General features: G+C 43.5%; 1 protein-coding gene and 1 non-coding gene across 3 annotated transcripts in view; one reads left to right on the top strand and one right to left on the bottom strand.

Moving 5' to 3' along the window:
* Nucleotides 1–14,746, bottom strand: part of FOXK2 (forkhead box K2) — a 69,457-nt gene that overhangs the window by 52,538 nt on the left and 2,173 nt on the right. The gene's annotated exons all lie outside the window — the stretch shown is intronic.
* On the top strand, nt 4,837–4,909 carry TRNAG-ACC (transfer RNA glycine (anticodon ACC)). The gene has a single exon. It is a non-coding gene; the product is annotated as a tRNA-Gly (tRNA).

Here is a 14,746-nt window from a genome sequence, read left to right as displayed (position 1 = left end):
GCCACTCCACGGCATGTGGGATCTTCCTGGACCGGGGCACGAACCCGTGTCCCCTGCATTGGCAGGCAGACTCTCAACCACTGCACCACCAGGGAAGCCCCCTAGATTCAGTATCTTATGATACCCTATAATGGAAAAGAATCTGAAAAAGTACATATATATATATATCTGAACCACTTTGCTATACATCAGAAACTAACAGCACTGTAAACCAACTATAGTTCAATTTTTTTAAAAAAAAAAAGAGCAAAAATAAATAAATTGAATAAACATCTTATTGGATTAAAAAAAAAAAGCCAATTTTAGATTGACTTGTAGAGTTCCCCATCTTCCAACCAATGGCTTTTTCTTGGCCTTGAGTAAAGCTTAGGGCTTTAAAACACTGGCAAGAAAACTGCATGTGGGTTCGAATCTCAGCTCTGCCATTTCCAACCTATGCAACTTTGGGTTAATACCTCCAAGCCTCAACTCTCAACTGGAATAGGGATAGGAATCAACTCAACAGAACTCACAGAGCAAATGAGAGCAGAAGCTGCAGGTTGGTGCCCCACAGCCTCCATTCCATCCTCGGTACCATCTATATGTAAGAACTTCACCCTTTCCCACTGGCCTACACATGGCAACATTTGAAAACATCTGTAATAACTTAAATGCAAAATTATTTCTTACTTTATGCAAAACATCCTGCAGGTACTAAGAAACATTTAACAAAATCACTATTATGATCTTAACTTTTTTCTAAGGGATTTTAAAGAAAATGAATCAACTTCACACAGTGTTAAGACTCCTGAAGAAATTTCATAACTTCTGATTCAAAGTATAGACCCTAACAAATTACTAAGAATAGCCAAGACATACTTATTGGAAGTGAATGAGAGTGTGACTTTCATGTCATTTTGCACTCAAGGTAATTTAGAAATTTTGTCGCACTCTATTTCACTTTTTAAAAAATGAGACAATAAGTTTGATTTTATTCAAATATTGTCGTATCTCTAAATGCAAGGAAATCAACTGGACTATTTCATACTCAGTGAAAAATGAGAATTAAAAGAATTAAAAATTTCACTGGCAAGAACTAATCAATCAGGGTGATATCAGCAAAATGGCTCAGTAGGAAGCTCCAAGCTCTCTTCCCCCACAACACACACACAGAAAAACAAGCAGAAACGGTCAGAACCAATTTGTGGAAAACCCTGCAAAGCAGTCAGAAATCTGTAACCACTAAGTGCTGAATTGAGAAAGAGGTACTGGAAGGTAGGAAAGTTTTAGAATTTGCTACCCCTGTCCATCCCCTCTGCAGGGCAGCAGCAGACTTGGTCTTAAAGCATAAATGGTCTTAAAGTGAAGCAGCCTGGGTTGCCAATGTGGGACTGTTTCCCTGGTCCTAGGGAGCAGAGCATATCTTAGGACAATTTACTGCATATGTCTGCTCCAACCCGTCTGAGGGCTACCTGAAGGACTGACACAGGCACCTCTGTGTTTTGCCTACTTCAGAACTCAGGCTGAAAAAGCTTGAAAACACTGAAAATCAAATCTGCCCCAGAGCAGAAGGCAAAAGATTACAGTCCAAATACACAATACACTGCCTAAGGGCAAAAGCTGGGGAGAGTTTTCCTGGGAAATTAGGACATTCAAAAGTAACAGTGCAGGGGGTAGAGGGGGACTCCAAATTGTACTAAATACTTTGCATATTGTCTGATTAAATACAAACAGATGGGGTGGGGGGAGTAACAGTGCATGCTGGGAAATTAAGAAAGCCACACAGATACCCAGCGCAAGATGCATGCTCATGTAAGACCTGAGAAGACCCTGGGCTTTCACCTTCGGCTGATCCCCAAGCACAGTGCAAACCTGACCAAAAGTTGAAGGAGGGCCCAGGCACAGAGACAACTTTCAAAGACTGGGAGATGGGAGAGCTCCTGGTGCTCAAGGAAAACTCTGTCAAAACACCAGCTGAGGGACTTCCCTGGCAGTCCAGTGGTTAAGACTCCATGCTTCCACTCCAGGGGTCATGGGTTTGATCCCTGGTCGGGGATCTAGAATCCCACATGCCACAGCCAAAAAAAAAAAGAAAAACCAAACAACAACAACAAAAACCCCCACCAACTGAACACAAGCCATGAAATAGGACTTCAGGGATCACTTTGTCAATGAATACAGTCTTTGCAATAGCAGTCTGAGAAAATCACTAGGCAAAAAGGAGTCCTGTAGCCTTCAACAAATGAAAAACAGCAACCCCTAGGGAAGGAGGAAAATCTGATTTTCAGAACTATTACAACAGTCAAATGTCCGGTTTTCAACAACAAAGAAATTACAAGGCACACAAAGAAACAGGAAAGTAAGACTCAAAGGAACAAAATTAATTAACAGAAATCATCTCTGAAGAAGGTGAGAGACAGGACTTGCTAGATAAAGACTTTAAAACAACTGTGTTAAGTATGCTGCTCAAAGAACTAAAGGAAAACACAAAGAACTAAAGGAAATCAGGAAAACGACGTATTGACAAAAATGGAATATCAATAAAGAATACAAAGTATAAGAAGGAACCCAACAAAGCCTGGAGCTGAAAAGTATAGTAACTGAAAAAATTCACTACAGGGGTCCAACAGTATATTTGAGCAGGCAGAAGAATGAATCAGCAAACTTAAAAGATAGGACCACTGAAATGATCAAGTTTGAGGAGCAGAAAGAAAAAAGACTGAACACAGCCCAAAGGACTCATGGGACATCAACGAGCAGACCAACATACACATTTTGGGAGTCCCAAAAGAAGAGGGAAAAAGATAGAAAGAATATTTGAAAAAAAATCATGGCAGAAAATGTCCCAATTTTGATGAAAGGGCATGAACCTACAAATCCAAAACACTCAACAAAGTCCAAGTAGGATAAACTCAGAGGTCCCACACTGAAACATTATAATTAAACCATCAAAAGACAAAGAAAGAATCTTGAAAGTAGCAAGAGAGAAGTAACATGTTATATACAAGCACTCTCAATAAGGTTAACAGCTGATTTCTTATCAGAGACCACAGAGGCCAGAAGACAGTGGAATGACACTTAAAAACAAAACAAACAAACAACAAAAAAAACTGTCGACCTACCAAGAATTATATTCAGCAAAATTGTCCTTCAAAAACAAGGAAGAAATTAAGACATTCCTCAATAAACAAAAGTTGAGGGAGTTTGTTAACACTAGACCTGCCCTACAAGAAAGGTTAGAGGGTGTCCTTCAGGTTGAAATGAAAGACCAGTAAACAATGACTCAAAGTCATACAAAGAAAAAGAGATTTCTAGTGAAGATAAACACATAAGAAAACATAAAAATTAGTATTGTGACTATGGTTTGTAACTCCACTTTCCTACAGGATTCAAAAAACAAATGGGGCTTCCCTGGTGGCGCAGTGGTTGGAAGTCCACCTGCTAATGCAGGGGACGCGGGTTCGCGCCCTGGTCCGGGAGGATCCCACATGCTGCAGAGCGGCTGGGCCCGTGAGCCATGGCCACTGGGCCTGCAATTCCGGAGCCTGTGCTCTGCAACGGGTGAGGCCACAACAGTGAGAGGCCCGCATACTGCAAAAAAAACCCCAGAAAAACAAATGCATAAAAATAATTATAAATCTGAGAGTTCCCTGGCAGTCCAGGTTAGGACTCGGCACTTTCACTGCTGTGGCCCCGGGTTCAATGCCCAGTCAGGGAACTAAGATCCTGGAAAATGCAAAACGCAACAACAAAAAAAAAAACTATGTTATTTGGCACATATGTATGAAGATGTAATTTGTGACAAAACATAAAAGGGAGAAAGAGGAACTGTATAGGAGTAGAGTTTTTGTTTTTGAAGTTGATATCAATTCAAAATAGACTGTTTTAAATTTAGGATATTAAATGTAACCCACATGGTAACCATAAAGAAAATATCTTAAAAATACACTCAAAAGGAAATGAGAAGATAAAACAGTTGACTACAAAAAAATCAACTGAACATAAAAGAAGGCAGTTAGGGAGGAAATGAGGAACCAAAAAACTCTAAGACGTTGAAAATAAAACAAATAGCAGAGTCCTTCCTTATCAGTAATTACTTTAAATGTAAATGGATTAAACTCTCCAATCAAAATACTTGAGACAAGAAATTTAAGATGTTTTCTTTAGAGAATATTAATATTCATTCATCAACTCTCCTAAGTCAGGCAAAGGCAATCCATACAACAACCCCATGAAGTCGATTCAGTAATATCCATATTTACAGAAGAGGACCCTGAGGTTAAGAGATTAAATAGCTCAGCCACAGGGGGAGGGGCTCTTGCCTTCCCTTGGCCAAAGTGACATTATGACAGTGTTTCAGTAGCCTGATGAGCATACAGTGCCTGCCTTAGTCATTCTCAGCCCACCCTCAACCCTTCCTACGTGGAGAGGTTTGTGGAGAATAACACAGAGAGGGGAATAACAAGCAACCTCTGGGATGTGATTCTTAAGTGAAGCCCCTGGAAAGCTGCCCTCCAAAGAACAGAAAGGAGACCTAGGCTGATCCAGAGCTACCTAGGGATACTGGACACCAGGAGGTGAGGGATGCTCAACCAGCCTTCTCAGTTGAGCTCCACCTCAACCTACAGACAATGCAATGACTCACAGAGGCTTAGTCAGATGCCCAAAGTTAATCTGCAGCCAAGCCAGGATGCTGTTCCAACAGCATGAGGTGTCCTCCAACAACTCTAACCAAGGCTTGGCGCACTACTTTAACAAATAATGGCGTAAGTATACAAGCCAGTCACAAATAAAAGCGGTCAAATAATCGTCATTCCCAAAATACTAAAATCACTTTAAAAATTATTTATACGGACTTCCCTGGTGGTCCAGCGGTTAAGACTCTGCTCTACCAATGCAGGGGGCCCAGGTTCCATCCCTGGTCAGGGAACTAGATCCTGCATGCCGCAACTAAAAGATCCTGTGTGCCCGCAACTAAAAGATCCTGCATACCGCAACAAAGATCTCGCACCTGGCAACAAAGATCCTGCGTGCCACAACTGAGACCAAGAAATAAATAAATAAATATTTTAAAAATTTATTTATAAAAGTAAAGCTCTTCCCATTAGAGATACACAGGAAAAGAAACCCTAAACATTGAATGCCTGGTTACTAGGAACCCACAGATGTTATAAAGAACTAGATATTTTTCAAAACTGTGACTAACAGATAAATTTGCATCAATGAGAAAATGAACACTCTGAAAGACAACTTTTAAGAGAGAACAAAATAAAAGATCAATGGAAAATAAAGTATAACTTTCAGAGGTGGGGCAGGAGTGGGGGTTAAAGTTGGACCACCTCATTAGGACAAGGACACGCTCTGGACTGGGCAATCCCAGAAGGATCTCCCCAGACCTCTGCAAAAGTCCTAAGCCAGAAGAACCACTAGGAGACTGGCCCTCCTCCAGCCTAAGGCACGAGGCCATAGGAGCCAGGATCTGTGCACCTGCTCTGTGGGAGAAGTGAAGACATATTTGCAGGGATGTAGGCAAGACTAGATCCACCTTGTCTAGCATGGAGCAACACTGAAGAAAAGAAAACTGCATGGTCTGACTTGCTCCTGGAACAGGTCTACAGAAGTTACCCTGCAGCATGACAACCGTTATATGATCAATGCACATCATCAAGGACATTTTTATTCAACTACAGGAAATTCTGTCCACATGTATCCAGGCTTCCCCTGACCCCCTCCATGTATCAATCAACTTTAACTTTAAAAAACATATATACAAAACCAAAAAGCCCACTTAGGATGGTCCACCATCAATATAAACAAGAAGACAAGTGCAGGGAATTGTAGAATCAAAGAGTGAATTTAATTTTATTTATAACTGTTCTAAACTGTTTCCTTTGGTGCAATATCTATCAAACACAAACCTTGCAGCCTACAAACAAATTCACCAACAGACACTTGAGTCCTTATCAGGTTCCTGGCACTACTCAAGGTCACAGGCCACAGTCCCGGTAAGTGTACAACCTGAGGATGAATGAGCCCAGCCCACAGAACACTTGAGTGCCAAGGTACGGGATATGAGCAGTGTTTAAAACACATGTGGGCAAGTCCAGAAGGAGACTAGGCAAAATGGGAACACAAGACTCAAGGAGGAACCAGAATGGACAGTTTACATTTAAACCACATCTTCCTCCACCCAGCTCAAACAGCTGTAAAACTGATGCTCATAAACCTAACATCCTCCAAAAGTTTAGAAGTGGCAAAAACATAGTATTTTTAATACATCACTTATGCACTCAAAATGCTATTACAGTCTGAAAAAGACCAGAAAAACACAACAGTCTCCAACCTACTTGTTTAGGGTTTTCTGTATCCCATCTGTTCAAGAGTCAAAAGATGAGTTTCATACTGCCGATTACTGGTGACTAAATACTATGAGAAAATGGCATCTGACAGCAGTCTTTCACAGTGTGGTTGTAGTGACACTAATTCACACTCCCTCACACCATCAGTTCGTTTTCCAGGAGAACCAAGACCACAGAAAACTGGAACAACTCCACTAAGACAACTCAATGTTCTTCTCATTAACCGTAAATGCTTGTGAAGTAATTTGACCAACCTAACTAAAGCCACTGGATATGCCTGAGCGCACATATTCCAAGGGGGAGAACATCAGGCTACTCCCCAAAGTACTAAGGCCAATCTCCTTACAACCCAGGTTAAGATTTAGGATTGCTTCCTGTGAGCATCCTTGCAAAGCTGCAAAGAGAAAGATTCTATGCCAGGCCTCTCCACCTCAGGCTTCGTTTCAGAAAGGCACCTGCCACTGAATTAGAAACAAACGCTTTGGTACTTTAAAGGTTTTAAATAGGTACCATTTGTAAGTTATTAAAATTCACCATCTATGGGGTTAAGAATAACATCCCACTGTTACTGACTGCTAAGATCACTGTGCTCCAGGGGTCTCCACCGTCCTACCACTGATGCTTGGGGCAGGATCATCCTGCTGTGTATCGCATTATTTTTGGCAGCATCCCTGGCCCCAGCCCACTAGAGGCCAGTTGCACCCCCTCCCAATCGTACCAACCTAACATGTCTCCAGAGATTGCCGAATATTCTGGGGAAGGGAAGGGTACCCCAATGAGAACCACTGTTGTACTCTGATACCTTTCACTGGATAAGATAAGATACAGAAGCACTCTGCAAATGACAAACGGCAGCAAAAGCCAAATAATGTCTAAAATCCCTATGGAATTCTCAGCAGGGCACCAAACATATACTCCAGAAACTGAGGCATGCTAGGAAAGGGAGCTTCCTACAAGGTACTTTCTAATCTCCCTGCAGCCACGTCCGGGGATGATGGCAGTAACACTTTGTCATGGTGCTCAAGCTGCTTCAAATCAAAGACATGGCAATGTGTGCCGCCTTCAACGTGCCCTGGTGTACTGTGTTTCATTAGCAAATTCAAAAAATCCTCATTATAAAAAAAAAAAAAAAAAAATCCTCATTATAAGCTAAGACCAGGGATTTCCCTGGTGGCATAGTGGTTAAGAATCCGCCTGCCGGGCTTCCCTGGTGGCGCAGTTGTTGAGAGTCAGCCTGCCGATGCAGGGGACGCGGGTTCGTGCCCCAGTCCAGGAGGATCCTACATGCCACGGAGCGGCTGGGCCCATGGGCCATGGCCGCTGAGCCTGCGCGTCCGGAGCCTGTGCTCCGCAGCGGGAGAGGCCACAACAGTGAGGAGAGGCCCGCGTATCGCAAAAAAAAAAAAAGAATCCGCCTGCCAATGCAGGGGACACGGTCTTCGAGCCCTGGTCTGGGAAGATCCCACATGCTGCGGAACAACTAAGCCCATGCACCACAACTACAGAGCCTGTGCTCTAGAGCCCGTGAGGCACAACTACTGAGCCCGTGTGCCATAACTACTGAGCCCACACACCTAGAGCTGGTGCTCCACAACAAGAGAAGCCACTGTAACGAGAAGTCCGCGCACTGCAACGAAGAGTAGCATCCGCTCGCCGCAACGAGAGAAAGCTTGCGCACAGCAACGAAGACCCAACGCAGCCAAAAATAAATTTATTTTTTAAAAAAAAACTAGGACCAGAAGTGTGGGAGCTGACTTACTGTATTATCGTTAAGATATTGTAAACTCTCCAAAACCCAGACATAAAAGAAAACATGAGCTACACAAAAATGTTAAACAGATAAGAATACTATCCAAAATGCTAATTGCTTTGGCTAAAAGCTTCCTTATTTTAGAAATCCTCTTTTCTTCATTTAAAACACAAAAAAACCTTTCTCCTCAGCAAAGCAAGAATCCTTGAATTTTCACAGTGGAAAAACTTGCTACTGTTACTGAGGCTGCTGCCTCGTCTTGTGGAATATTTCCACCAATTATGCATGAAGCTATGCTGTGCTTCTGCAACTGTGTATCTAGATGAGACCTGCTGATGAACAGGGTACCATAAATGGGGGAGCCACACCTGACTAGAATCATGACACTAAATGATCAACATTTGAGAATATTCAAGTAACAGTAATGTCCTAAATCAGCAGCCAACAGGCACATGTATGTTATTTTTTTTTAAGATTTTTTTTGACGTGGACCATTTTTAAAGTCTATATTGAATGTTACAATATTGCTTCTGTTTTATGTCTTGGTTTTTTGGCCCTGAGGCATGTGGGATCTTAGCTCCCTGATCAAGGATTGAACCTGCACCCCCCTCGTTAGAAGGTGAAGTCTTAAACCACTGGACTGCAGGGAAGTCCCTGCACATGTATATTATATATGTACCAAGTGATGATGGATCTGTGCCATTACCAGGGGGTACAAAAACGTGTAGGACCTGGTCCCCACCTTGGAGGACCAGCAGGGGAGAAAGTCAAACAAGAAGACAAGTTCCAGCACAAGGTGATGAGGAGGGAACGTTCTGCCTCACCCAGCTTGACAGCGGAAAGTGTTGCTGACAGGCTAGTCCCAAGAATGGGCTCCATGACCTATCCCTCCTAGGGGGTCCACAGCACTTTGAATGTCTGAAAAGCACACGGCTGACATTCGAGGGCTGCAGGGGAGCCCAGCTTCAGGTCCTCACTGCCTCTAAGAAAGAGACCATGGCCCAAGTTTCAAAAGTATATGGGGGAACTTCCCTGGTGGCACAGTGGTTAAGAATCCACCTGCCAATGCAGGGGACACGGGTTCAAGTCCTGGTCCGGGAAGATCCCACATGCCACGGAGCAACTAAGCCCGTGTGCCACAACTACTGAGGCTGCGCTCTAGCGCCCACATGTTGCAACTACTGACGCCCACGCGCCTCGAGCCCATGCCCCGCAACAAGAGAAGCCACTGCAATGAGAAGCTCGCGCACCGCAACGAACAGTAGCCCCCGCTCGCCGCAACTAGAGAAAGCTTGCGCACAGCAACGAAGACCCAACGCCAACAAACATACATACATACATACGTACATACATAAATAAATAAAAAAATTTTAAAAAGTAAACATGGTTTGTGGGACTTCCCTGGTGGCGCAGTGGATTAAGACTCTGCTCTCCCAATGCAGGGGGCCCGGGTTCGACCCTTGGTCAGGGAACTAGATCCCACATGCATGCCACAACTAAGAGTTTGCATGCTGCAACTAAGGAGCCCGCCTGCCACAACTAAGGAGCCGGCAAGCCGCAACTAAGGAGCCCACCTGCCACAACTAACACCTGGCGCAACAAAATAAATAAATGAGAAATAATTTCTTTAAAAAAGTGTATGCGGGGGCTTCCCTGGTGGCTCAGTGGTTGAGAGTCCGCCTGCCGATGCGGGGCACACGGGTTCGTGCCCCGGTCCGGGAGGATCCCACATGCCGCGGAGCAGCTGGGCCCGTGAGCCATGGCCGCTGAGCCTGCACGTCCGGAGCCTGTGCTCCGCAGTGGGAAAGGCCACAGCAGTGAGAGGCCCGCATACCGCAAAAAAAAAAAAGTGTATGCGGTTCATTACACTTCAATAAAAAGGCAATTTTAAAAAGAAAAACAGTATACTGTAAATTGCAAAGTTCTTCGACTGGACAGAGAAGCCATCCTTCATTTACAAAATGAGTTTGGCCAATGGCATTAATGAACAAGAATCCTTCAAATCAGGCGGCAAACAGGACATGACTTTTAACCAGTTCCTTTTCCTGACTTTGCCCCCAAGGCAGAGGCACTTTTCCTTTCCTCCTGAAACTGGGAAGGTTTGTGGTGAAGCCGACATACTGGAGTGGAGGAGAACCAGAACAGAGGCTCTGGGAGAGAGGGCACCCCCAGACAGACCTCTCGTAGCCTGGCGTACTGGACGACACCATCCTCGTCCCATGGCCTGGCTTTATCCTCAGGTCCTGGCAGCGAAAAGACAACTTTTCCCAGCTGAAGAAATTTCAAACTTTGCTCACTGTTCCCAGAGGCTCTTGATCAATTTACTGCACACACGTGTGCATGTGTGTGGAGCTATGAGCAAGTTGGAGAGTGCTGGCCCCTTGAGGACGTTTTCACCCCCATGTCATATTTTCTGTCACGTTAGATCTCCATAGGCCCCTCCACACCAGGACACTGTGATAGATAAAATACAAGCAGCCCCTGATGTCTAACAAGGGCAAGGGCACAGGCATGGTGCTAACCGTGCCACACAATGTCAGTTATTATCCCTGTTAAAAGTAAGAGAACTAAAACTCAGGTTAAGCGGCAGGGCTGGAATTTGACTCCAGTCCGTCCAGCCCCAAAGCCCATCCTTGCCTTCTCCTGATACAGTTAGCTGGCACACAAATGACCACTACAGGTGACAGGTCCCACCATGTACGCTTGTTTTCAAATTCTGTTAAAAATTAAAATTATTTAAAATCTAACCATCTTAAACTATTCCTTAAGTAAACATTAAAATGAATAGACTGAGCTTTACCACTAGAAGAACTACTAAACACCAGGTAAAGTGCAAGTAAGCTGGTTACTGGGTTATTTTTAACTTAGTCAAGTAACAATTATGCTAAAATAGCTGCACTGTGTTCCCAATGTCTACAAATCAGTGATAATAAAAATGTATTTCAATTTGCCAAATGAATATATATTGTAGCTTTTTAAAAAAATACATAGTGGTCATTAAAAGCAATTAATTTGTAAACTGAGCACTTTCCGAAGTGTAAAGCACCTCCGTTGCTCTGCTATGGATCTGCCATTACGTGTCGCCCACTTCTGGGTCCTGGACTCCAGCCATCCTAGACCCCAGATCTTAGCTCTGCCTACAGCTGGTCAGTCTCAGGTCATAAAATGAAGGTGTTTCAGCCAACCCTGCAGCCCTGAAACAAAAAAACACGCCAGACCTCACTAGTGGCTCCGCTTAGGTCTTCTCAGAAGACAACTTCGGGACTTCCCTGGTGGCACGGTGGTTAAGAATCCGCCTGGCAACGTAGGGGACACAGGTTCAAGCCCTGGTCCGGGAAGATCCCACATGCCATGGAGCAACTAAGCCCGTGCACCACAACTACTGAGCTCATGTGCCACAACTACTGAAGCCCATGAGCCTAGAGCCCGTGCTCCACAAGAGAAGCCACCACAATGAGAAGCCCGCACACCACAACAAAGAGTAGCCCCCGCTCTCCAAAACTAGAGGAAGTCCGCGCACAGCAACAAAGACCCAACGCAGCGTTAAATAAATAAAAGAAGACACCCTCATTTTGGTGGGAATGCAAACTGGTACAGCCACTATGGAGCACAGTATGGAGGTTCCTTAAAAAACTGAAAATAGAGCTACCATATGAGCTAGCAATCCCACTCCTGGGCATATATCCTGAGAAAACCATAATTCGAAAAGATACATGCACCCCAGTGTTCACTGCAGCACTATTCACAATAGCCAGGACATGGAAGCAACCTAAATGTCCGTCAACATAGGAATGGTTAAAGAAGATGTGGTACATATATACAATGGAATATTACTCAGCCATAAAAGAAGAACAAAATAATGCCATTTGCAGCAACATGGATGGACCTAGAGATTCTCATACTGAGCGAAGTCAGAGAAAGACAAATATCATATGATATTGCTTATATGTAGAATTTAAAAAAAGGCTACAAATGAACTTATCTACAAAACCTAAATAGAGTTACAGATGTAGAAAATAAACTTATGGTTATGGTGGGGGTGTGTAAAGGTAGGGGAGGGATAAATTGGAAGACTGGGATTGACACATACACACTACTATATATAAAACAGATAACTAATAAGGACCTACTGTATAGCACAAGAAACTCTTACTCAATACTCTGTAATGGCCTATATTAGGAAAAGAATTTAAGAAAGAGTGGATATATGTAATTGTGTAACAGGTTCACTTTACTGCAACTAACAAAACATTGTAAATCAATTATACTCCAATAAAAATTTTTAAAAAAGAAGACACCCTCATTTTATCATCTCCTACTGGGAACTCTAACCTCCACACCTCATCTGTGTCCATTCTTTGGGCCTCAGCTACATCTCTCAGTGGTTCCCCCACCCACTTCACCCTGGTGATCCACATGGTTTCTACTCCTTCTAACCCTAATATCGCCTCTGCCCTCCTTAGAATATCCACACACACCCCCTCACAAACACTTCTTACACACCCACTCCCTCCTCTCTCTCTTCACGCCGGAGTCCCACACCCCATCTCCTTCCTCATCCTCCAAAACATCCTAATCACCAAGCCCATGGCTTCCCATGGAGGGTGACACTGCAGGTCACTGTCCTTTTCCTGAGGCTCTCCTCTCTTGGCACTCCCCTTCTTATTTCCTTCTTCCTGGTACTGGTATTCTCTGGGAAACTTGGTTCTGCCCAATCCCTTTTATCTAAGCAGGACCGAGTCACTGTGAGATCCTTCAGTTCTCTTCTTGGAGTCTTCACCTGCGAAGCTCCAGAAGCCACTGTCTGCTCAGCTTTCTCCTGTCCTCACCTTAGAGGATGCTACCTGTGATTTAGTGAGGAAGTCTTCAAGTGTGACATTACCAAACTTCATCTGCAAGATAAAACATGCCACATAAGAAAGAGGAGGTTTGCTGTATCACCAACCCATAGGCAGTTAATTCAGCATAGAAACAGGGTCACTTTCTAAATAAACACAACTGCAGTTCTGCATGTTAAATATCTTTGGGCAATAGTAAATTCAACTTGTTCTATTTATGCTTGGCTATTAGATATTTAGGATCTTACTGATCGAAAAATACATCAAATTCACTTGACATTTCAAAGTATAAACAACTGTTAAAGAGTTGTTTATTTTTATTTATAAATTATGCTTAGTTTGCTACCATGGCCACAAGAAGAGCAACAGCAGCAAAACCAGACATTCCTGCCCAACAGATCTTCCTGAAACACTTTACTGCTCACTCAGGCGCCAGACCAGGTCCTTAGACAAACAAGGACCCTGTCCTCAAAGAGAACATTCTTCATTCTCTCGTTGACCACTGTGAAAATGCTCCCCCACCAGGCCCAGGCAAACATCATGCTCCACAAACCTGTCCCCAAAGTCCTTTCCAGCCTGAATTCTATCTCTCCAGTGCCAGGATGCTGGCCCAGCCACACCTGCAAGGTCACTCTACCTGCCCACTTCAGGAGCCCGGCCCAGGTGGCCCAGGGCTCCCCCACCTAGACCACTCCACAGACCACCTCCCCCCCGAGTCCCAATAACACCTGAACCTCCAACAAGTCAGACGCTCCTGGGGAGGAAAAAGTTGCATCTCTGTACACACAGCCCTGCATACTTGGCCAAAAACCAAGGATTTTTGGAAATCACTTGTTTTCTGGAAAACCACACACTATGGCACTCTTGTACATATTCAGCTCAAACCCCCGCCCCCGCAACATACACACTCACGTACGGGTCCTCACTAGGCATGGAACTTACCAACCACCGTGGAGAAGGTGCTTGTACTCAGATCTTACCCAAACCATTTAAAATACTCACGACACCAACATACAGGATCACACTCCTCATTTTCCTCTATTCCTCCCAAATTAATACTTTAGTATTTTAATAAAATAGTGAACCATACTTTAAGCCTAAAGTGTTTATATACTCTTCCAAGTTCTCTGTATATAAACTTTTAATACTAACTACAAAATTTAAGTTCATTTTAAAATTGGAATAAAGTCATTTTTATTCAAATAAGAGAGCAACCATAGGCTGTCATATTTTTAAAACTCCTCAGTGATTTTTCAATTCAGTAAGCAAGTATGAAACAAACAGTAAGAATACTTATTAACCTCTGGGCACTTCCCTGGTGGTCCAGTGGTTAAAACTCTGCACTTCCACTGCAGGAGGCGTGGGTACAACCCCTGGTCAGGGAACTAAGATCCCGCATGCATTAGGCGTGGCCAAAAAGAAAAAAAATTTCAACCTCTGCGTAATCACTCTAAGTTACATTTGCTTTTAAACTTTCACAATTTAATTTTTTTAATGTTAAAAAGAACTTGGAACATAAAACTGAGATTAATTTCAAGAAAAAGATAAAAGATTTTTAAAACAATTTCTCTGCATTTAGCTAGCACCAATCGTCTTTACACAGTTTTTTTCCTATAACCTGTATCTATGATCACCCTACACCAACTTGGAAACAATGCCTTACAAAAAGGGAGGTGCTGCAAAATCCTAACAGTTATCCACTCATCTCACACTGTAAAACTGCCAAAACCCCTTCCATGAAAAAAACCACTCCCCTCTGTCAGTATGGGCAGAGGTTCCCAGGCCCAGAAGTCCAGGGCTGGTGGTAGGCTTGGTGGTCC

This window comes from Globicephala melas, chromosome 20 (genome assembly GCF_963455315.2).
Source record: "Globicephala melas chromosome 20, mGloMel1.2, whole genome shotgun sequence".
Classification (NCBI taxonomy): domain Eukaryota; kingdom Metazoa; phylum Chordata; class Mammalia; order Artiodactyla; family Delphinidae; genus Globicephala; species Globicephala melas.
This window is presented reverse-complemented; position numbering and strand designations above follow the sequence as displayed.